This window comes from Salmo salar, chromosome ssa29, assembly GCF_905237065.1.
Source record: "Salmo salar chromosome ssa29, Ssal_v3.1, whole genome shotgun sequence".
NCBI classification, from domain to species: Eukaryota; Metazoa; Chordata; class Actinopteri; order Salmoniformes; family Salmonidae; genus Salmo; species Salmo salar.
Genome location: NC_059470.1, coordinates 6,599,478 through 6,625,819, shown reverse-complemented (window position 1 = coordinate 6,625,819; position 26,342 = coordinate 6,599,478). Strand labels below are relative to the sequence as shown.

The 26,342-nt window shown below is 43.2% G+C and overlaps 1 pseudogene; it reads left to right on the top strand.

Annotated features, from left to right (window-relative positions):
• LOC106590047 (ribonuclease 3-like) overlaps nucleotides 1-26,342 on the top strand; it is a 160,488-nt pseudogene that overhangs the window by 91,282 nt on the left and 42,864 nt on the right.

The following is a 26,342-nucleotide window of genomic DNA, read 5'->3' as shown; positions in this document are numbered from 1 at the left end:
CACCATTCAAACAGTTTTAGAAAATTTAGGGTGTTTTCTATCCATATGTAATAAGTATATGCATATTCTAGTTACTGAGTAGGAGTGGTAACCAGATTAAATCGGGTATGTTTTTTATCCAGCCGTGTCAATGCTGCCCCCTAGCCCTAACAGGTTAAACAAGTCAACAATTCTTATTCTCAGGTCTTCTGAGATCTCTTTTGTTCGAGGCATGGTTCGCATCAGGCAATTCTTCCTGTGAATAGCGAACTCAAATTTTGTGAGTTTTTTTATAGGGCAAGGCAGCTCTAACCAACATCTCCAATCTCGTGTCATTGATTGGACTCCAGGTTAGCTGACTCCTGACTCCAATTAGCTTTTGGAGAAGTCATTAGCCTAGGGGTTCACATACTTTTTCCAACCTGCACTGTGAATGTTTAAATTATGTATTCAATACAGACAAAAATACAATACTTTGTTATTAGTTTAAGCACACTATGTTTGTCTATTATTGTGACTTAGCTGAAGATCAGATCAAATTTGATGACCAATGTATGCAGAAATCCAGGTAATTCCAAAGGGTTCACATACATTTTCTTGCCACTGTATTTAGACTGCTTAGTGTTTGTCTGGGCTTGCTAGCAGTAGCCAGCCAGCAGTTTTTGTGCAAGTTCCATACACAACAGCAGGCACTGGTATCTACAATGTGATACCAGCAACCCTCTGGTTGCCAACTCACGTCCCACCAGATTTTTCCTGTATCATGATACTAAACCTGGTATTGGTATCAAAGTCAAAATTCTGGTATCGTGACAACACTACCATGCAGTGCCAGGGCTGTGCTGAGCCTTGGTGTGAGTGGGTTGTGGAATATTTATTCTCTCAGGGGGTTAGAGAGAGCAGCACTGATTGAAGCCTATGACTTCTTCAATACGTTACTGGTTATTCAGCAGCCTGTTTTCATTTATATTCTCATTATGAGAAAAAGTCATCATTGCAATTCAAATAGTTGTGCGTTTGCATGGTATTTCATTTTTGAGAGGGATGGGAAGATAGAGGGATGGAGAGAGACAGACATAGAGAGAGATGGAGAGTGACAGAGAGAAATATGGAAAGACAGAGAGGGAGGGAGAGAAAGAAATGGAGGGAGGGATGGAGGATCGGGAGGGAGGGAGGGACACAAGAAGAGAGATGGAGAATGAACCTGCACCTTCCTAGCAAATTGCAGTGATTCACCTGTACATAGTGGGTAGTATTGATGATTTGTCCCTTGCAATTACACCTCGCTCAGGAAAACATTTATTGTTAAATCCCCACTTGATGTGGACGTAATCATTTAAACCTGTTGTCTGGTTTGTCTTAGGGATGCCGCCTGTAATTGAAACATTAGTGCTTCTGGTCAATATGTGGCTGGTAGGGCGGCCCGCCTGCACCCCATGTTCTTATTTTAATCACATGCCTTGATAACAGACGACACTATCAGGTGTGTGTGTGTGTGTGTGTGTGTGTGTGTGTGTGTGTGTGTGTGTGTGTGTGTGTGTGTGTGTGTGTGTGTGTGACAGTGTGAGTGTGTGTGTTAGGGTTGGACATTATATCAAATTAATTCAATTGATTAGAATGTATGTTTTAGTGCGATGTTCCAAATGCCTGTATTGCAGGAATCAACGTTTTTTGTGTGTGTGTGTGTGTTTGTCTTTTTGGTCTCATTCGCTCCTTCTATGTTGTGTGCACTGTGCACCTTCCCACCTGCAAACAGACATTAGGCCCATCTCCCTGCCACTTACAACAACAAAGATGAACCATAATGTTACATTTGTCATTTAGTGGACTCTCTTATCAAGAGAAAATTACAGGAGCAATTAGGCTTAAGTGCCTTACTCAAGGGCACATCAACAGATTTTCACCATTTGGCTTGGGGATTCATCTTCCTCTCTGACAACAAGCAGTTGCAACTCACTATTTGCATTTGGGGTCCAAAACAATCGGTCATATGGACACCAAAACACATTGAGACGTTATTTTACTGTAATAGAGAAGAACTTAACATCTGTAACAATGCCCTTTTTATATCTCAACTCCCAAAATTTAGAACAGAGGAAACCCTACTACAACAGGAGTATCAATTAACATGATTGTTAAAAATTAATGCTCTGTTTCTGGCGCGCGGCATTGCAGTTTCTGTTGCGTGCGACGAGACCGTAATGTCACAAATGCACATTTAATAACAACTGGCAACTCGTTCTCATTCTGAGAAATAAGCATCTTCTTATCCAGGTAGGCCGCTTGACTTCAACATCTAAACGTGAACAGGCTGTGTTCTTCAAACATTTGGCAACGGACTGGAGGGTGTATTCATAACAGTTCAACTGTTCTACCTTGTTAGCAAGAAAATAGATCCAATTTGGCTAGACTTTAAATATAAAGATTAGCTAGCTACTCACTAGCAGGTGGGCTTGTGCTTGAGAGATGTTTATGAAACCTGTGTTCATTTTCTATATTGCTTGTTACCAGAAGTTTGGGATTTGTTAGTTGATGTGCATTGTACATGGTTCTAGATAAATTTGTAACAAAAAGGGCATTTTCATAGACCGACTTGAAAGCCAGATCGGTGATTATTGCACAAAAAAAGCAGATTAAACTATTTTGATAAAATAATAAAGTTCATAGTGGGTCTTATGATTGAATGCTTATATTTAGACTAGGCATAATTTCACAAGCCCTGAATAAATTAGATTATTCCTGATTGTTTGAAATGCAGTGTATGGACATCTTAATTATGCAACAAAGGTTATTTAGAGAGAACATAAAAAATATATACATATACTCTACATTGAGTATACAAAACATAAGAACACCTGCTTTTTCCATGACAGACTGACCAGATGAATCCAGGGGAAAGCTATGATTCCTTAATGTCACTTGTTTAATCCACTTCGATCAGTGAAGATGAAAGAGCGGAGACAGGTTTAATCATTTTTTTTAAACCTTGAGACAATTGAGACATGGATTGTGTATGTGTGACATTCAGAGGGTGAATGGGCAAGACAAAATAGTGAATTGCCTTTGAACGGGATAAGGTAGTAGGTGCCAGGCAAACCAGTTTGTGTCAAGAACTGCAATGCTACTGGGTTTTTCAGGCTCAACAGTTGCCCGTGTGTATCAAGAATTTTCCACTACCAAGGACATCCAGCCAATTTGACACAACTGTAGGAAGCATTTGAGCCAACATGGGCCAGCATCCCTGTTGGAACTCTTTCGACATCTTGTAGAGTCCATGCCTTGACAAAATGAGGCTGTTCTGAGGGTAGCTATAGCTAGTGGTGTTGACTCTTGAGTGATGCCATCTATCATCTCACCACGGCTGTGGATTTTTCACTCAATACGATGTTGACTCAGTACGTGCTATGTACTTAGGGCCTTTTTACCTTTGAAGAGATGTGAAAACGAATGAAAGCATTTGCTCGAACATATTGAGCACGTTCATGAATTTTTCATCACCTCAGTGCCTTACCGTGAAGGCAATAGCGTTGGGGAGTAGTTGAGGTGTGTCTGCTCATTGAGGCCAAACAAAGGTATAGCATCTTTAAAGGTTTATCTATTTATCCCTTCAAAAACACCTTAAACGCCCCAATGACAGACTTGCCGGCCCTGTCATGTGTCTCGCTCTCTCTCGCTCTCTCGCTCTCTGTCTCTGAAATGACTCACCCAGTATGAAACCAGCACCAAACTGTGTCTTGGCGACCTGTCTCCATAGCAACCGGGCCATCTCTGCGGCATTACCACAGCGTTATCCTGCCGTTATCCTTCAAAGTTACTCCTGTTGTGTGGATAAAAAAACAGCGCGACTATGTGAGCCAACGGGAGGAACGTACAGCACAAATGCATATCTGTCTCCACAGGCCAGTGTCTGTCAGTGTGGGGTGATGGGAGCTTTCAAGTGTGTGTATGTGTTTTGTGTGCATTTATATCTGTGTGTGTGTGGCGATGGCTGTGCCTCAGGACCTGGTGTGTTGTGATGGTTGATGAGGAGATCTCTGTGCTCAGAACGACACGCTGACTCATTTATCTCAAATAGCACCCTATTCTCTATATAGTGCACTACTTTAATAGGGTGCCATTTATGACACAGCCTTACTGTTATTTTATCTCCCTCCATGGAGGTGTGGGGGGTCCTCAAAGCACATTCACTCAATAATTTCCCCCCACCTCTCTCCTTCACCCTCCCTCGCTCTCCATCTCTCCCCATCTCCTCCTCTCTTCCCTTTGGCTCAACACCCTCTGTAGGTTGGTTGGAAATAACCTATTTTGTTTGTTTGTAGATGGATAAAAAAATGATGTATAAAATATATATTATGTATAGCTCAAAATACATATTGTATATATGTAACCCCCACAGAGTACCGCTTTCTTACATACACACACACACACACACTCAAATCAAACTTAATTTGTCACCTGCGCCGAATACAACATGTGTAGACCTTACCGTGAAATGCTTACTTACAAGCCCTTAACCAACAGTGCAGTTCCAGAAAGAGTTAAGAAAATATTTACCAAATAAACTAAAGTAAAAAATAATAAAAAGTAACACAATAAATTAACAATAATATGGCTATATACAGGGGGTACCGGTACTGAGTCAATGTGCGGGGCTACAGGCTAGTCGAGATAATTTGTACATGTAGGTAGGGGTGAAGTGACTATGCATAGATAATAAACAGCGAGTAGCAGCATGTAAAAAACAAATGGAGGGGGAGGGGGGGTGTCAATGTAAATAATCCAGTCTCCATTTGAATAATTGTTCAGCAGTCTTATGGCTTGGTGGTAGAGGTAGGTGTCCCGCTAGCGGGACAACTTCCGGTGATACCGGAGGGTGCGCAATTCAAATAAATAATCATAAAAATTATGGATATTAAACATTTAGGTACATATAAGTGTCTTAAATCGGTTGAAAGCTTAAATGATTGATAATCTAACTGCACTGTCTGATTTACAGTAGCTATTACAGCGAAAAAACATGCCATGCAATTGTTTGAGGACGGCGCCCCGCATCAATATATTTTTCAACCGGCACAGGTTTCATACATTCACAAATAACGATTAAATATTTGATTTGTGTGTGTATGTAAAATTTCTGTGATCTTTCATTTTAGCTCATGAAAGATGGTACCCACATTTTACATGTTGCATTTATACGTTTTGTTCATTGTAGTTTAAGATAGGTTATAAGTAGGCTTGTTAAATAAATATCATAAGCCTATTGCTGTCATTTGTTGGGTATATTAGGCACTTGCATTTCTTGGTAATTGCTGCAATATAGCCTGTTAAATTCTGAATGAAAATGTACTTCTGTACGACTGTATCTGTATAGCAGACGCTTTAGCCTATCTGACAAAGATCAAGAAATGCATGTCGGTGTCGTAGCATGACGTCGGCATATCTCTCTTTGGGGCTAGACCTAAGCTTCTCTTCCTTTTTATATAACTGTTTTTAAATATTAATGGGCTATCATATAGTGGATCCCTAAGCCTAGTATAGGTCTATGCATGCAATGCCCTGATGCATTTTGTGCTCAAATCTCCGACAGCTGAACTGTGAGGTAGACTCGGATTCAAGTTCTCTATCACTACGACGGATTTATGCCATATAGATTTGGGAGAGGTCTGGTTGGTGAAATGGCCTAATACAGAAGCACGTATGTTCTGTGAAATACACTGAGTGTACAAAACATGAAAGTTATTAAAGAAGGATTTTTAGGTCTTGAGACAGTTGAGCCAAGGGTTGTGTATGTGTGCCATCCAGAGTGTGAATGTTCAAGACAAAATATTTAAGTGCCTTTGAAAGGGGTATGGTAGTAGGTGCCAGGTGCACCGGTTTGAGTGTGTCAAAAACCGAAACTGCTTACCAAAGGCGGCGAGTCCATAAGGTTAGATAGGGGCTAAGTTTCCCTAAAGTAAATTAAATTAAATTGCACAAATGATATAGCCTAATTAGCCTACTCATGTCTAAACATAAATACATAAAATCATTCAAAACAGACTACTACACTATAATGCATGATTTGGAGGATCAGAGCATCGTTAGCTTATTAAAAAAATATAAGCCTGAGGATTGTTTAAATCGCATAGCCTGTTGAAAGGGTAATAGTCATCTCGATGTATATTCAAATTGCGAGAGCCATAGGGAGGGAAACATGTATTCTAAGCAGTCAATGCACAACAATTCTTAATGCAACCTCAGGAGGACACTTTTGAAAGCAGTTTTGACATTTTCTATTTTGAAAGCATTTTTGTTCTTTGTTAAGAAAGAGGGGGATCCCAGTTTTTCATTGCTACCAAGTTTATTTCTATACCTCTTCAATTACGCAAGTGGCCTCATTTTTCAAATGCAAGCTGGAGTTTCAAGCATGGTTTAGGCACAGTGGCGCAACTGAGTTCTTCTTAAAAGGGCAATAATATACTTTCTAATAGAAACTCCAACATTTTTGAGTGAATAATAATAATTTATGTATTTTTCATAAAAGTATTATTATTATTAATAATAATAATATATAATTAGAACAATCAGATGTTGTGTCCAATGGGGTAAATGCAGATGGACAAACCCCATGCTTCAGCAGCAGCCTATGTACATTTTATAACCACTAACATTATGCGGTATCAGTTGGGCTCGAGGTGATAACGCTAATTGCTAGCAGCACATCTGATCATTTAGAGCAGGTTTTCCCAAACTGGGGTTCAATGGGAGGGAAACATCCCATTGCATCCCATTGCACCCCACACCAGTACGCCAAATAAAAATGTGATTCTATATTTTTCTAAAATATATATATTTTTTTCTTCACATTTTCAAACAGTCCATTTATATTTTCCAACGGGGCTATACATTTGGGTGAGGTTTTTTTCTCGCCTGAGTAGCCTCGTTTCACTGGCAAAAATAAAATTAAACCATCTAGTGTTCAGCGAAATAACAACACAATGTCAAATACAGGTAGCCTAGTCAAATTATTAACATCCAATCACATTAACCGTTACTCTCTCACGGGAATTCCACTAACGGTCCGTATGTAGCCAAACGTAGCTGCTGCTCATTTTGGTATCTGTACTGATGGCGCAAAAGCCATGACAGGGAGACATAGTGGAGTGATAACGCATGTGAAAGCAGTTGCTCCTGAAGCCACTTGGGTACACTGCACCATCCACCGAGAGGCTCTTGCTGCCAAGGGGAATGCCTGACAGCTTGAAAGATGTTTTGGACACTACAGTGAAAATGGTTAACTTTGTTAAAGCAAGGCCCCTGAATTCTCATGTATTTTCTGCACTATTCAATGATATGGGCAGCAACCATGTAACACTTTTACATCATACAGAAGTGTGCTGGTTATCAAGGGGAAAATAATTTACAAAAAAAATGTAATTGAGAGACGAGCTTAAAGTTTTCTTTACTGACCACAGTTGTCACTTGTCTGACCGCTTACATGATGACGAGTTTCTCACATGACTGGCCTATCTGGGTGATGTTTTTTCTCGCCTGAATGATCTGAATCTTGCATTACAGGGACTCTCCACAACTATATTCAATGTGCGGGACAGAATTGAGGCTATGATTAAGAAGTTGGAGCTCTTCTCTGTCTGCATTAACAAGAACAACACACAGGTCTTTCCATAATTTTACGATTTTTTTGTGTGCAAATGAATTCAAGCTTACGGACAATGCCTAATGTGATATAGTGAAGCACCTGAGTGAGTTGGGTGCGCAATAACGCAGGTACTTTCCCGAAATGGATGACACAAACAACTGGATTTGTTATCCCTTTCATGCCCTGCCTCCAGTCCACTTACCGATATCTGAACAAGAGAGTCTCATCGAAACTGCGACAAGCGGTTCTGTGAAAATTTTATTTAATCAGAAGCCACTGCTAGATTTCTGGATTGGGCTGCGCTCAGAGTATCCAGCCTTGGCAAATTGCGCTGTTAAGACACGGATGCCCTTTGCAACCACATACCAATGTGAGAGTGGATTCTCGGCCCTCACTAGCATGACAACTAAATACAAGCACAGACTGTGTGTGGAAAATGATTTAAGACTTCCCCCGAGCCGGGTTGTGACAAAAATTCACACTCATTCTTATGTTTAATAAATGTATTGTATAGGCTTACAATGATGGCAAAAAACAACATTTGTGAGTGTGCTGACTGGTACTAGAGGGGGTACACAGCTGGAGGTTGAATGTTTGAAAGGGTACGGGACTATAAAAAGTTTGGGAACCACTGATTTAGACCATGCATAGTCCCATATTTTAACCTGTTAGGGCTGGGGGGCAGTATTGACACGGCTGGATAAAAAACGTACCCGATTTAATCTGGTTACTACTCCTGCCCAGAAACTAGAATATGCATATAATTATTGGCTTTGGATAGAAAACACTCCAAAGTTTCTAAAACTGTTTGAATGGTGTCTGTGAGTATAACAGAACTCAAATGGCAGGTCAAAACCTGAGAAGATTCTGTACAACAAGTACCCTGTCTGACCATTTCTTGGCCTTCTTTGCCATCTCTATCCATTACAAAGGATCTCTGCTGTTACGTGACACTTCCTACGGCTCCAATGGGCTCTCAGAAGGCGGCAAAAAGCTGAATCGTGGCTTTGCAGGCTCTGGCTGAAAAAAAGTAGCGCGTTTGGATAGTGGCTGGTTACAGTACTGTGAGACTCAGGCGCGTGCCCGCGTTGACCGAATGCTTTGTTTTCTTTCCTCTGTTTGCCGAAACGGAGATTCCCGGTCGGAATATTATCGCTTTTTTACGAGAAAAATGGCATAAAAATGGATTTTAAACAGCGGTTGACATGCTTCGAAGTACGGTAATGGAATATTTAGAATTTTTTTGTCACGAATTGCGCCATGCTCGTGACCCTGATTTACCATTTCGGATAGTGTCTGGAACGCACGAACAAAACGCCGCTATTTGGATATAACGATGGATTATTTTGGACCAAACCAACATTTGTTATTGAAGTAGCAGTCCTGGGAGTGCATTCTGATGAAGACAACAAAGGTAATCAAACTTTTGTAATAGTAAATCTGACTTTGGTCAGGGCTAAACTTGGTGGGTGTCTAAATGGCTAGCCGTGATGGCTGGGCTATCTACTGAGAATATTGCAAAATGTGCTTTCACCGAAAAGCTATTTTAAAATCGGACACCTCGATTGCACAAAGGAGTTCTGTATCTATAATTCTTAAAATAATTGTTATGTTTTTTGTGAACGTTTATCGTGAGTAATTTAGTAAATTGTTAGTAAATTCCCCGGAAGTTTGCGGGGGTATGCTAGTTCTGAACGTCACATGCTAATGTAAAAAGCTGGTTTTTGATATAAATATGAACTTTATTGAACAAAACATGCATGTATTGTATAACATAATGTCCTAGGTGTGTCATCTGATGAAGATCATCAAAGGTTAGTACTGCATTTAGCTGTCTTCTGGGTTTTTGTGTCATTATATGCTAGCTTGAAAAATGGGTGTCTGATTATTTCTGGCTGGGTACTCTGCTGACATAATCTAATGTGTTGCTTTCGTTGTAAAGCCTTTTTGAAATCGGACAGTGTGGTTAGATTAAAATAATTGGATGTGTTATGGGGCTCATTTCTGGAGGTGGACATTTTATTTTAGTTGGTGTCAGCATCATTTTATTTTCACTCATTTTGGAGTAGAATGTCCTTTTTAAAAAGTCACCAGAACTGAGCTTCTCAGACCTAAGGGGACTGGAATTGGTCAGACTCGCAATTTTATACATGTACAAACGTATCCTCTTTCCCTAAAAGCATGATGGTCATGACTTTCTTGTATGAAAGAGGAGGTTGATCTAAGATTGACTTAAGTTTCATCATTAGTTTTCTTTTTATTCTTTAACCCATGGGTTGACTATGATTGTTTTAGGAAAGGAAAAACCAATACAAATAGGCTATAAAGTTTGCTTATGCATCAGTGGTTTTTCTTATAGGCTGTTTTTAAGGATATAGCTAACATCCCTCGTTTATTGATGGTGCTGGGTACGTGGGTGGACCCCCTAATATGTTATGCACCCAATGTACAGTATCAGTCAAACGTTTGGGCACACCTACTCAACCCAATTGAGATGGTTTGGGATGAGTCGGACTGCAGAGTGAAGGAAAAGCAGCCAGAGAGTGCTCAGCATATTTGGGAACTACTTCAAGACTGTTGGAAAAGCGTTCCAGGTGAAGCTGGTTGAGAGAAGAGTGTGCAAAGCTGTCATCAAGGCAAAGGTAGGCTACTTTGAAGAATCTCAAATAGATAATAGTAAAAATAAAGAAAAACCCTTGAATGAGTCGGTGTGTCCAGACTTTTGACTGGTACTATATATGGATGACCTGTACATTTTTCAGATAAATGTAGATATTCCTGGTCACTTGTCTGGCACCAAATGTTCCTGACGGAAACACTGTCACACACAAACACACACACACACACGCTCAGTTAGACTGTCTGTTGGTCTCTAGCTAGTCCCTCTGTTGTCTAGCTGCTGTTTCTGCTCTCCATAATCCGCTTTCTTACCGTTACTCAGACACTCTCTCACTCTTTTATTCTCTACCGCTGTCTCTCGCACTCTTTCTCTCTCTTTATACACTTTCATTCATTCATTCTTCCTCTCTCTCTCTCTCTCTCCCTATTTCTTTCCCTCTCTCTCCCCCAATTGTTTTCCCATTCTTCTCACTCTCTTCCCCTTTGCAGTGCATGATCTCCCTAGAAACATTGAGAGTAGGGCAAAGAGAGAGAAGAGGATGTTTGTTTGAAAGTAGGATTCGGAGGAAGAGATCAAAAATGGTGTAACAGGATTACACTCGGTCCCAAATCACATAGGGCCTCCAGGGACCAAAACACTGCCTATGTGTGTGTCAGTGTGTGTGTGTGTGTCACAGTGCGTTTTGTGAGTCAATGTGTTTTCACGTGCATGTTTTTCTGAGCATATCCATGTTTGTTTCTAAATCCCACTCTGATCTTGGCTGATGTATGTTTTTATATTTTTGTTTGCTCTCTGCTCTCTATTGATGACAGAGATTTTGAGACATGGTTTAGAGAGCTTTTGGCCCACATTGACAGTACAACTGAGCCCAAACCGTTTGTCTGTCCTTCTTCCTATATGCCTGCCACCATGCCAGTGAATATAATATTGTGTCAGCTGCTGCCATAGAAATAGAATCACAAGTCAGTGGGTCATTCTATTTAGCCACAGAAACCTATGAAATCCCACCAACAGGGCTTGGCAGACATTATTTGGGAGGTCTAGCAAAATCTTCCAGCCACTCATTCTTGTCTTGTTATCAGCATCTGATGATGGTAGCTTGTGGTCATTTCAGCCATGCCCTTCCCTTCTCAACAGCAGCCTTGGAGGTCAATGCCTGGGTAAGGTGTGGACCCCTAGGGTCAATCCCACAATCCTCAGCGGTCAGGGAGGGACCACCGCTGGGTGTTCCTGGGTAAGGTTTATGCTAGGCGGGATCATGGATAATTATGGGGTTTAGAGCAAAGGCCATCCTTCCATCTCTCCCAATTTCCAACCTGAGTCAGTCTGCTGTGGGTTAGAGTGGTCAGAGTGGTCTCCTCCTCCTCCTTCTACTTACCTTACATGCCTAGCTTAGTTTATGGACCCGTGACTTAAATTTAAATTACCTTTAACATGAATGAATAATCGTACGATAAGATTATTTAAGTGAAGACATCCATTTTTTATGTTGTTGAAGCCTAAATGTAAGCAGGGAGAACCCACATCTGGCTCAAGGGCGCTCTCTCTGAGCATAAATGGTTACCAGTTGCCTCTCCCTCTCTCAGCCTACAGGGTAACAAGATGACTCTGGCCCCAGGCAGAACACAAAGGCTGATGATCATCAGGAGTTAGTTAGCTGAAAGCAATTCACCAATAATGAGGCCCAGGCTTATGGTGATGCCAAGCTATCTTTGTTTTTATTAATAACTTTTATTAAATAAAGAATATCCAGGATTGTAGGTGTACATGTGCGTGTGCGCCTGCCCATGTTCATACATTAGCATTAACACCATGGGTTAGCTCTGCCTGCCTGCTAAGTTTGGGCGGTATATAGATTTGTGTATTTTCATACCGTTTCTGTACCATACCGTGTTTTACAGTATTACCAGCAAGAGGCTGCTAATTCGTTCCAAACGTTAAAAAAACTAAATTGTGGACACTTGCCACTGTAAATGCTAACAAGCGCAAGCAAACATAAACAAATTGCAAGGACAGACAACCCAGCTCATAAAGTTGTACAACTATGTCAACAGGTTTGCTACACGCACAAAACAAATAATAGACAGCAGTGATCTTGACCTCAGAGGGGATTGATTGTGTCTGCTGTAACCATGAAGCTTGATCGTGTGTGTGTGTGTGTGTGTGTGTGTGTGTGTGTGTGTGTGTGTGTGTGTGTGTGTGTGTGTGTGTGTGTGTGTGTGTTTATATATATATATATATATATATATATATATATATATATATTTATTTGAAAGAAAAACACATTTTTTGATCATTAAAATAACATCAAATTGATCAAAAATACAGTATAGAGATTGTTAATGTTGTAAAAGACTATTGTAGTTGGAAACGGCAGATTTTGTTTGGAATATCTACATAGGCGAACAGAGGCCCATTATCAGCAAACATCACTCCTGTGTTCCAATGGCACGTTGTGTTAGCTAATCCAAGTTTATCATTTTATAAGGCTAATTGATTTTGCAATTATGTTAGCACAGCTGAAAACTGTTGTCCTGATTAAAGAAGCAATACAACTGGCCTTCTTTAGACTAGTTGAGTATCTGGAGCATCAGCATTTGTGGGTTTGATTACAGGCTCAAAACTGTTTCCCAGTTTTCAAACAAAAGCTCAAACAGGGAGTACTAGTGAGTGCTCAATACGAAAGTGGTCCAATGATGCAGACGCAAGGCTGGCGCACCCCTCACTCAAAGCTCCAATAATGTTTTGCTAGTACAGGCTGCGATATGTTCCGGAATTCATCCGATAGCATTGAGGCGTTTACCACATCAGTCAATAAGTGCATAAACAACGTCGTCCCACAGTGACTATACGAATGTAACCAAACCAAAAAGCATGAAATAAAGGCACTATCCTTGCTGGAATTAATGTCTAGAGCTACTGCTTACAAAGAACAGGACATGGACATGAACGCATACAAGAAAGCCCGCTACCACCTCCAACAAGACATCAAACATTCAAAAGGACAATATAGGAGGAAGGTAGAATTCTATTACACCAGCTCTGACACTTGTCAGATGTGGCAGGTCTTGCAGTCAATGATGCCCAGTGATGTAGAACTCCAAAACGAGCGAAATGCCTTTCATGCTCACTTCAAGGAATACAACACTGAGTCCTGCATGAAAGCTCCTGTTCCAGATGACTGTGTGATCTCGCTCTCTATGGCTGATGTGAGTAAACTTTTAAACAGGTTAACACTTGCAAGGCCGCCGGGCCAGACGGAATACCAGGTCACGTTCTCGGAGCATTCGCAGACCAGCTGGCAAGTGTTTTCACTGAAATGTTCAGTCTCTCCTTGTCCCAGTTGGTAATCCCAACATGTTTCAAGCATACTACCATTGTACCTGTTCCCAAGAGCTCCAAGGTAACCTGCCTAAATGACTATCGCCCTTTAATACTCACGTCTGTAATTATGAATTGCTTTGAAAGACTTGTCATTACACACATAAACAGCATGCCAGACACCCTGGACCCACTCCAATTCGCATACCACCCCAACAGATCCACAGATGGCGCAATCTCAAATGCACTTCACACTGCCCTCTTCCACCTGGACAAGAGGAGAAAAAAATGTGTGAGAATGCTGTTCATAGACTACAGCTCATCATTCAACACCATAGACACCTCCAAGCTGATCACCAAGCTCAGGACCCTAGGACAGAACCCTTCCCTCTGCATCTGGATCCCGGACGTCCTGACAGAAGTCCTCCCTGTTCACCCACGACTGAGTGGCCAGGCACGACTCCACAGACGACAGAGCCTCTTCCCCCTCAAGAGGATGAAAAGATTTAGCATGGGCCCTCGGATCCTCAAAAATGTATACAGCAGCACAATCGAGAGCATTTTGACTGGCTCCATCACCGCTTGATATGGCAAATGCACCACCCTCGACTACAAAGCTCTACAAAGGGTGGTGTGGACGGCCCAATCCATCACTGGGGCCGAGCTCCCTGCCATCCAGGACGTCTACATCAGGCTGTGTTAGTTAAAGTACCGATACGGCTTCTACCCCTTAAGCCATATAGCTGTTAAATATTTAATTAAATGGTTATGCAGACTATCTACATTGACCCTATCTTGCACTGACTGTATGCACACTCACAAGACTATACACTGACCAGCCAATGTATTGGGAACACCACCCCATTCATGAAGATGAATCGCTCCAACAGACAGTGAGTCACATGGCTGTGGATCGCTATATAAAGCACACAGACAGGGATCGAGGCATTCAGTTACTGTTCGATTGAACATTAGAATGGGAAAAATGAGTGACCTATGTGGCTTTGAGCGTGGTATGATTGTTGGTATCTCAGAATCAAACAAAAAACATACAGTCGGCGGCTGTCCTGCGGGCGAAAACAGCTTGTTGATGAGAGCAGTCGAAGGAGAATTGAAAAAATCGTGCAAGCTAACAGGAGGGCCACAAACAGACAAATAACGGCATAGTACAACAGTGGTGTGCAGAACAGCATCTTGAAATGCCCAACTTGTCGGTCCTTGTCACAGATGGGTTATCCTCTCTAGGGTATGTGGGACGAAATCGTCCCACCTACTCAACAGCCAGTGGAATCCCGTGGCGCGTTATTCAAATACCTTAGAAATGCTATTACTTCAATTTCTCAAACATATGACTATTTTACACCATTTTAAGGACAAGACTCTCGTTAATCTAACCACACTGTCCGATTTCAAAAAGGCTTTACAACGAAAGCAAAACATTAGATTATGTCAGCAGAGTACCCAGCCAGAAATAATCAGACACCCATTTTTCAAGCTAGTATATAATGTCACATAAACCCAAACCACAGCTAAATGCAGCACTAACCTTTGATGATCTTCATCAGATGACACCCCTAGGACATTATGTTATACAATACATGCATGTTTTGTTCAATCAAGTTCATATTTATATCAAAAACCAGCTTTTTACATTAGCATGTGACGTTCAGAACTAGCATTCCCACCGAACACTTCCGGTGAATTTACTAAATTACTCACGATAAACGTTCACAAAAAACATAACAATTATTTTAAGAATTATAGATACAGAACTCCTTTATGCAATCGCTATGTCCGATTTTAAAAAAGCTTTTCGGCAAAAGCACATTTTGCAATATTCTGAGTAGATAGCCCAGCCATCATGGCTAGCTATTTTGAACCCCACCAAGTTTGGCCCTCACCAAACTCCGATTTACTATTAGAAAAATTTGATTACCTTTGCTGTTCTTCGTCAGAATGCACTCCCAGGACTTCTACTTCAATAACAAATGTTGGTTTGGTTCAAAATAATCCATAGTTGTGTTCAAATATCCTCTGTTTTGTTCGTGCGTTCAAGACACTATCCGAAGGGTGATGAAGGGTGACGCGCCCGACGCGTTTCGTGACAAAAAATTTCAAAATATTCCATTACCGTACTTCGAAGCATGTCAACCGCTGTTTAAAATCAATTTTCATGCCATTTTTCTCGTAGAAAAGCGATAATATTCCGACCGGGAATGTCCTTTTCGGCAAACAGAGCAAAAAATCACAAAGACGGGGGCGGCCAGGTCACGCGCCTAAGCCCACAGTCCCTTGATCGGCCACTTGAGAAAGGCGATAATGTGTTTCAGCCTGGGGCTGGGATGACGACATTCTGTTTTTTCCCGGGCTCTGAGCGCCCATGGACGACGTAGGAAGTGTCACGTTAGAGCAGAGATCCTTTGTAAAAGATAGAGATGGCAAAGAAGTTCCAGAAATGGTCAGACAGGCCACTTCCTGTAAAGGAATCTCTCAGGTTTTGACCTGCCATTTGAGTTCTGTTATACTCACAGACACCATTCAAACAGTTTTTGAAACTTTAGGGTGTTTTCTATCCATATATAATAAGTATATGCATATTCTAGTTACTGGGTAGGATTAGTAACCAGATTAAATCGGGTACGTTTTTTATCCAGCCGTGAAAATACTGCCTCCTAGCCCCAACAGGTTAAATCGGGTACGTTTTTTATCCGGCCGTGCAAATACTGCCCCCTATCCCCAACAGGTTATTGCAGCAAACGACCACAATGGGGTCCACTCCTATCAGCTAAAACCAAGATGTAGTGGCTCCAGCGGGCAAGCGATCACCAACACTGGACAACTAAGGAGTGGAAAAACATTGCCTGGTCCAACGATTCCCCAGTTCCTGTTGCATCATGTTGATGGCAGAGTCAGGATTTGGTGTAAGCAGCATGAGTCCATGGACCCATCCTGCCTGGTGTCAACGGTACAGGCGGTGGTGGTGGTGGTGTACTGGAGTGGGGAATATTTTTTAGGTCCCTTGATATAAATTGAGCAACGATTGAAAGCCACAGCGTATCTGAACATTGTTGATGACCAAACCCAATAGAGCTTATTTGGGATGAGATGGAATGGGTTATTCGCAGCATGAATGTACCGCATTCCAATCTGCAGCAACTGTGTGATGCCATCGCTTCAGCATAGATCAACATCCCTGGGGAACGTTTCCGACACCTTGTAGAATCCATGCCCCGATGAATTCCAGCTGTTCTGGAGACAAAAAAGGGGGTACTAGTTGGGTGTACCTAATCAACTGGCAGGTGAGTGTATATACGCACTTCATACAGTACACACTCACTCACACTACACCGACACGCTCACAAATCCCCACCACACACACATAACACACACATGCATACCGACACAACACACATATACAAACACACTTCCACTCTTCTTACTCTTATTATTATCTATCCTGATGTCTAGTCACTTTATCCTGCCTTTATGTACATATCTAGCTCAAATACCTTTTACATCTGCACATTGATATGGTTTTGGTACTCTCTGTATATAGCTTCATTTTTGTGTGTTTTATTCCTCGTGTTACTATTCATTTTTTTTTTGTAAGCAAGCATTTCACGGTAAAGTCTACACCCATTGTATTTCGGAGAATGAGACAAGTACGATTTTATTTGAGATATTTAGCTGGCAAACATTAGTAGTGAATTTCAAGAGTAACATGATCTTGTGCTGCACAACAGTGGATCTTCACGTCACGAAAGCTTCCGTTTGCTCTTTGTAAACAAACATACCATGTGGCTGGCTCAATCAGCTCTTTGTGGAATGGCTGCATAATGAACAAGTAATGCAAAAGTTTAAATGAAGAATGCGATCTGTTTATCTATTAACCTAGTGCACAAGATGACTGCACTTTATACGGTATACCGTCCAAGCCTAATGCCTGCTCTGCACTCCTGGCTCAGTCAGTCTGTAGAGGGAGTGACCAGAGCAGAATGGTTCCTGGTTGACAGCATGCACACATGTTCTCCCTGTTCCCCTCCCTTTCTCTCTCTGCACCAGCGCCTGCCTCACTCATCACCCACAGTTCTCCAAAATAATTGACCACTGTGTGATTTACTTCCGCACTCAACACAAACTTCACATTGGTTCAGTTTGAATGGGTATGAATACTGAGACTGAGACTTCTCTCTATACTTTAGGCCAGGGCTGTGAGAGCTAGAAAGCTCAGAGGGCCAGTAGGGCTCAGGTTTTCTGTATGGTCGGAGTGTTCTGAAATTGAGACTTTAAAGCTGGTTCCGACATTTGTTTTTTTAAATCAGAATGTATTTAACTTTGTTATTTTGAAGTGTTGCTACCAGCCATCATCCCCTTAAGAAAAACTCACATGGAAATCAAGTCAGAAAAATAATTCCAAATGCCAGACTGAAAGAGTGTGCGTGTCTGAGCGTGTGCATGTGTGCACGCTACAGTGTTATGAATGCTTGACTCATCCAATGCTGTTAGTGGTGACGTGTGGCATTTAAAGAGTTTTGTTAATTAAGAGGACGGCAGAATTGAAAGTCTTCTTTGGTGCTAAAGTGGGAAGACGGAAGCATGATATTGTCAGCAGCCATCCAATTAAAATGTAGAGTTTAAAAATACATCTCTGACTAGCTACCAACCACTCTGTTTCTTTGACACTGGGCATCTAGCTATACCACCGCTGCTTAGTCTATATTGCTTAAATGAAACCAAACATGAACTCAAAGGTACAATCTGCAATATTTACTGCTCTCCAATGGTAATTGGAATCCATGGTATATATACACTCAGGATTGTGACTTTAACTGTACTGTACCATATGCATCAGGCAGACTGGAGTTGATAGATACTGTTATAGAAACTTTACATACATGTTGTACTTACCTACTTAGAGTACAGTGTTTATACATGTGAAGTCAGCCAAGTGAATAAGGTGAATTCATGTATATATTTAATGATGACTACGTCCCAAATGCGATTCTATTCCCTATATAGTGAACTACTTTTGACAAGGGACCATTGGGCTCTCATCAAGAGAACTGCACTAGGGGACAGGGTGCCATTTGGGACGATGTAGCTCGATGTTTGTTTTCAATGAGGGAAATATCTTGATCAAACCTCCAGCAGTAGCAAGCCAGAGACCAATTAGATACTTCTCTCTGCTACAGGCTGGCACAGCGGTCTAAGGCACTGCATCTCAGTGCTAAAGGCATCACTACAGACCCTGGTTCGATTCCAGGCTGTATCAAAACTGGCCGTGATTGGGAGTCTCATAGGGCGGCGCTCAATTGGCCCAGCGTCATCCGGGATTGGCTGACAAGTAGCCTAGTGGTTAGAGCGTTGGGCCAGTAACCAAAAGGTTGCTAGATAGAATCCCCGAGCTGACAAGGTAAAAATCTGTCATTCTGCCCCGAACAAGGCAGTTAACCCCCTGTTCCTAGGCCGTCATTGTAAATAAGAATTTGTTCTTAACTGACTTGCCTGGTTAAATACAGGCTAATGAATGAATCTATAAGTATCTCTCCTGATTGAACACACAACACACACTCAGTCAGCCCTCTCCTGATTTAAAGAATGCATTTTAGCATATTTCCTCCATACATGAAGGGCACATTTTGGCATTTGCTGTATGATTGATGAGAAACTCCATATTGCAAATTTACTAGACGTTCGCGAATGTTTGTAAAATTCACGGACGCGGCGGGCCATGCAATGGGGCCAGATCTTCCGGGAAGTCATCGAACGAACTCTCTCGGACATTTGGTTTCTGTTTTATAAAATGTTCAAATTTTGGTCATTTTTCCGCTGTCCCAGTAAATTCCAGCAGATGGCGAATGGAATCTTATTGCAAATGTACAAAACATCACCAATCACGACATGGCCATTTCTCCTAAATGGAAAAGACTTCGAAGATGAAACTTGGTGAGCATAGGTTTGGCATAATGGGCAGTTAGCCCCGAACAAGATCGCATCGAGGCCTCAACGCTTTTTGAGTTAAGGCCATTTTTCTGTGATTAAAGGTCAAAAACGAAAATAGAGCGCTAATTTGACCGCTTCACGTCAAAGTACATGAACCTACGGTGTCAGGAAAAAAGAACCAGACATTTATCTATCGTAATTTAAGAGAAATCGTACAATGTAGAATTGGTGATGTTAAAAAAAAAAAAAAAAAAAAAGAGTTACAGATCCAGTTGCAGCGTGTTCAGAAGTATCCGTTAAGGTGGGTTTCGGAGCTCTGCGAGATTTCTGTGATTTTCTGTGATTTTCTGAAATAACACACACTCATTCAACCCTCTGTAAATAAGTCAGTTCTTAACATATAGACTTAAAACTCAATATTCTATAAGAGCTTACACCAAGGAGGATATGTGTTTACTTTCAGCTTCCTGTGTCAACCGGAAGTGCCTTAAAATGGGGTCATAGGGGCTGTTTCGAAGGATTAAAAAGGTCAGATCTTTTCAAAACTTCAAATGTGTGATTAGGCAACCCTCATGAACTGTAAATCTGTCATTTCTCCAAGCAGATGTCAAAGAAAAGCGCTCTCTCTCTCTCTCACACACACACACACACACACACACACACACACACACACACACACACACACACACACACACACACACACACACACACACACACACAGCAAGGATGGGGTGACACAGTGTGGGGCTTAAAGACACACAGAGCCTGCAATGGCATTACCATAATCTCTAGGCTGTGCCGAGTTCAACGAGATGCCCCGCTTGACCGTAGCTCGCTCGGTCTGAGCGCAGCGACCATGAAAAAAAGTATGCCCAAAATGAAGCCTGGCCCTAAATTTCAGGTGCTTTTGGGTGACAGCGGGAGAACCGTTAGGGTTAGAAGCAAAATTCAACCTCAGGAACGTTCTTGAGGTCCTCCCGATCTGTGCCAGCCTAACTTTCACCATGTGGCATTAACCCTTAATAAGGGAGGTCATCATAAGTATTCAGTGTCCCGCCAGGTTTAGCCTATCTGTCTCTGTTAAAACCCTATATCCTCCCAATTCACTAAACTACCAAGCAAGCCTATAGTCGAGCCCTAATCTGTGATCCCAACCCAATACTCTAGCGCCGGGATAGGCTGCTCCAGTCCTGGATGGCCAAAATCACTTTTTGATTGGTTCTGCAGGGCAGATAAAAGACAGACTTACTTATTCAGTTTTACTTACAAAACTGATGTGATCAGTTTTGGAAGTTCCCAGAAACCGCTCATTTCCTGAAGTGTTTAGCTGTAAATGTTGTGTTCCCAGGTGCAGGAGCCAGAGATAGACAGGCAGCTGATCGAGATGTCTCCGGTGCTTCAGAAGCTGACGGACTTTGAGGACGCCATTGGTGTTATGTTCACGCACTGTCGCCTGTTGGCCAAATCTTTCACACTGAGGACCGTATGGGAGGGGTGTGTGTGTGAGCGTGTGCATGCGTGCGCGTCATTAAGAATATTCTCTCATAACTCTCATAACAGTGCTAAAACACCCCCATTAGTGTACATCTCTATATCTTTAGCTAGGTCCTCATTTTCCACTAGTGCTCTGGTCAAAAGAAATGCACTATATAGGGAATAGGGTGCCATTTGGGAAGCAAACTATATATCCCCAGCCTTGTTCAGTATGAGACATCTAGTCTACAGTAGGAGTGTCTTCCAGTCTTCAGAGCTTTGTGCACATAGTCACAGGGCCTGCTGCCTGCCTCTCCGCCCAGTCCATCCTCCATCCCAATCCAGTAGTGATGGATGGACTGGTGAAATCATTGATTTTATAAAGTTGCTGACATTTCAATCAGGTCGATTTCAATTGGGTGAAGAACTGCTGTGTTTCTCTTCCCTGCTTATGTCATGGCTAGTTGGCCCAATGCCTAATCCTGTGGCTTTTACAGCCTGTGTAGTCCTCCCAGGGTACACTAAAGCCCCTCTCCAGCCATGGCCCGACTCCGCTAGGGAGGTCACAACCCCACTCCCCCATGGGAAATTGAGTTTTTAAATGTTGTTGATTATATTTACTGGCTGGCCCGTGGCTTTGGTTGTTAATCCTTCTCTCTCATGCGAATAGAGTCATTCTCTTTCTCCCTCTGTTAATTTGTCTCTCTCTCTCTGGGATTTATTGGCATGGGAAACATGTTAACATCTCTCTCTCTCTCTCTCTCTCCACTCTCTCTCTCTCTCTCTCTCTCTCTCTCTCTGTCTCTGTCTCTGTCTCTGTGAGGTCTTGGAGGCCCATTTCACTTGATTTAATTTATATTCATAGTTTGTAGTTTAAGTTAATAAGTTAGCTTTTTTTATGTTTTAAGCCATTACTTGCAGGGAGTGTATTATGTATATTTACAGTAAGCATGCACACATTTTGTTAGCTTACTTTATTAAAGGTTTATTTTAATTCTGACACATTTATTGTGTTGTTGTTGACACATTTTTTCGAATACTGTCTGAGATATTGTTAGACTTGATTTGACCCTAGAGGTAATTTCAGATGCCAACATCGGTAACATTTTCTCCAAATGCTTTTATATTAAATCAAACTGCATGTTTAAATCAATGGTGAAATCATTGATTTTATAAAGTTGCTGACATTTCAATCAGGTCGATTTCAATTGGGTGAAGAACTGCTGTGTTTCTCTTCCCTGCTTATGTCATGGCTGTCTAGGACCAGTGGAGATGTGGAATCAGGAGCAGGAGACAGAGGGCCGGAGCAACAGTGTTTTAACCTATATGGGCTAGGTGGGACGTAAGCGTCCCACCCGTGGTGCACTCCATCAACAGCAGGTGCATTTCAAGAGCGGCAAATTTGAATCCAAATAAATGTCAAAATTCAAATTTTTCAAACATACAACTATTTTACACCCTTTGAAAGATAAACATCTCCTTAATCTAACCACGTTTTACGATTTCAAAAAGGTTTTACGGCGAAAGCATAAATTTAGAGTATGTTAGGACAGTACATTTACAAGAGTTGTGTGTAATGTTTTGTCAATTCAAAGACAGGGTCACCAAAACCATAAAACCAGCTAAAATGATGCACTAACCTTTTACAATCTCCATCAGATGACACTCCTAGGACATTATGTTAGACAATGCATGCATTTTTAGTTCTATCAAGTTCATATTTATATCCAAAAACAGCGTTTTACTATGGCATTGATGTTGAGGAAATCGTTTCCCTCCAATAACCGGCAGTCAAGTCAGCACCACAAATTAAATAATTAAAATTAGAAAACATTGGTAAAATATTATATTGTCATTTAAAGAATTATAGATTTACATCTCTTGAACGCAATCAACTTGCCAGATTTAAAAATAACCTTACTGGGAAATCACACTTTGCAATAATCTGAGCACTGCGCCCAGAAAAATACGCGTTGCGATACAGACTAGCCGTCATGTTGGGGAGATCTAAAATCGAAAATACTATGTAAATAATCCATTACCTTTGATTCTCTTCATCAGATGTCACTTCCAGGTATCACAGGTCCATAACGAATGTAGTTTTGTTCAAAAAAGCTCATCATTTATGTCCAAAAATCTCCGTCTTGTTAGCACATGATCTAAGCCAGCCGGACTTCTCGTCATGAACGAGGGGAAAAAATATATTTACGTTCGTTCAAACATGTCAAACGTTGTATAGCATAAATCATTAGGGCCTTTTTTAACCAGAACATGAATAATATTCAAGGTGGACGAATGCATTCTCTTTTATAACGTATTGGAACGAGGGTACCCAACATGAACTCGCGCGCCAGGTGTCTAATGGGCCATCATCGTTCCATGGCTCTTGTTCGGTCAGATCTCCCTCCAGAAGACTCAAAACACTTTGTAAAGGCTGGTGACATCTAGTGGAAGCAATAGGAAGTGCCAAAATATTCCTCAGCCCCTGTGTTTTTCAATGGCATAGGTTTAAAGGTAATACAACACATCAGGTATCCACTTCCTGTCAGAAAATGTCTCAGGGTTTTGCCTGCCAAATGAGTTCTGTTATACTCACAGACACCATTCAAACAGTTTTAGAAACTTTAGAGTGTTTTCTATCCATATATAATAAGTATATGCATATTCTAGTTACTGGGTAAGATTAGTAACCAGATTAAATCGGGTACATTTTTTTATCCAGCCGTGCAAATACTGCCCCCTAGCCCTAACAGGTTAATAATAATTGCAAACGCAATAGCCGTAGGGCACAGGGCGCGTGGCGAAGTCCGCCAGGGGAAAAACACGTTCCCAAAATAAACACACTGGAAAAAAGCGCACGGGGCGCAGCCCGGCAATACAATAGACAATAACAGCGAAAAAAACAGCTTATGCTCGCAACTGTCCTGAGTGGACAATAAACAATCCCGCACGAGAACCCAAACTGAAAATACACACTAAATAACCCCCCACTAATGACAGACACAAAACAGGTGCGGGATAGACAGACAAAACCAAAAGACACAGAAACAACGATCGGTGGCAGCTAATAGGCCGGCGACGACGACCGCCGAGCGCCGCCCAACCAAGGAGGGGCGCCACCTTCGTTAGATACTGTGACAGTACCCCTCCCCTGACGCCGGCCTCGTGGACGGCCCGTAGGGCGAGGCGCCGGCCGATCCGGACGGCGACGGTGGAATTCTTGTAGCATAGGTGGATCTAGAATGTCCGTCGTCGGAACCCAGCACCTCTCCTCCGGACCGTACCCCTCCCAGTCCATGAGGTACTGCAGGCCCCTTACCCGACGTTGGGAGTCCAGGATGGCTCGGACTGTGTACGCCGGGGCCCCCCGAATGTCCAGGGGGGGCAGGGGGACCTCCAGCACCTCATCGTCCTGCAGCGGACCAGCTACCACCGGCCTGAGGAGAGACACATGAAACGAGGTGTTAATGCGGTAATATGAAGGGAGTTGTAACCTGTAACACACCTCGTTTATCCTCCTCAGGACTTTGAACGGCCCCACAAACCGAGGACCCAGCTTCCGGCAGGGCAGGCAGAGAGGCAGGTTCCGGGTCGAGAGCCAGACTCTGTCTCCCGGATTATACACGGGGGCGTCACTGCGGTGGCGGTCAGCGCTCTCCTTGTGTCGTTCACAAGCCCTCCTTAGGCACTCCTGGACACCATTCCAGGTCTCCTGAGAGCGCTTCACCCATGCCTCCACCGCAGGAGCCTCCGTCTGGCTCTGTTGCCATGGCACCAGGACCGGCTGATACCCCAATACCACCTGGAAGGGTGACAGGTTGGTAGAGGAGTGGCGCTGAGAGTTCTGGGCCATCTCGGCCCATGGCACGAACTGCGCCCACTCCCCTGGCCGGTCCCGGCTATACGACCGCAGGAACCTGCCCACATCCTGGTTAATGCGCTCTACCTGCCCATTACTCTCGGGGTGGAACCCCGAGGTCAAGCTGACCGAGACCCCCAGCCTCTCCATGAACAATCTCCACACCCTGGACGTGAACTGGGGACCCGATCAGATACGATGTCCTCGGGCACCCCATAGTGCCGGAAGACATGGGTGAACAGGGCCTCCGCGGTTTGCAGGGCCGTAGGAAGACCGGGCAAAGGGAGCAGACGGCAGGACTTAGAGAACCTGTCCACAACGACCAGGATCGCCGTATTCCCCTGGGACGGCGGGAGATCCGTGAGGAAATCCACCGAGAGGTGAGCCCAAGGCGGTTGTGGAACGGGGAGGGGCTGTAATTCCCCTCGAGGCAGGTGCCTAGGAGCCTTGCACTGAGCGCATACCGAACAGGAAGAGACATAACGCCGAACATCCTCAGCCAAGGTGGGCCACCAGTACCTTCCCTTCAGGCCCCGCACTGTCCGTTCCACCCCAGGATGACCCGAGGAGGGTAGAGTGTGGGACCATCGGATAAGGCGATCGCGAACACCAAGCGGAACGTATTTCAGGCCCATGGGACACTGGGGTGGAGTGGGTTCTGACCGACCCGCCCGCTCGATGTCCGCATCCACCTCCCATACCACTGGTGCCACCAGACAGGAGGCGGGAAGTATGGGAGTAGGATCGATGGTCCGCTCCTCGGTGTCGTAGAGATGCGACAGTGCGTCAGCCTTCCGGTTCCGGGAACCTGGAATGTACGATAGGGTAAAGTGAAACCTCGTAAAAAAACATGGCCCACCTTGCCTGACGGGGATTAAGCCTCCTCGCTGCCCGAATATACTCCAGGTTACGGTGGTCGGTCCAGATGAGAAAAGGGTGACGTGCCCCCTCAAGCCAATGTCTCCACACCGTCAAAGCCCTGACCACGGCTAACAGCTCCCGGTCCCCCACATCATAGATGCGCTCCGCCGGGCTCAGCTTCTTAGAAAAGAAGGCACATGGGCGGAGCTTCGGAGGAACGCCCGAGCGCTGCGATAGCACAGCTCCTACCCCAGCCTCGGACGCGTCCACCTCCACTATGAATGGCAAAGAGGGGTCCGGATGCGCCAGGACGGGTGCGTTGGTAAACAGAACCGTTCAGATGATGGAAGGCTCTGTCCGCCTCTGCTGACCATCGTAGCCACACCGGCCCCCCCTTCATCAGTGAGGTAATGGGAGCCGCCACCTGGCCAAAACCCCGGATAAACCTCCGATAATAATTAGCGAACCCCAAGAACTGCTGCACCTCCTTGACAGTGGTTGGGGTTGGCCAATTACGCACAGCCGTCACGCGGTCACACTCCACCTCCACCCCCGAGGTGGAAATGCGATATCCTAGAAATGAGACGGCTCGTTTGGAGAACTCACATTTCTCAGCCTTGACGTATAGGTTATGCTCCAGCAGCCGC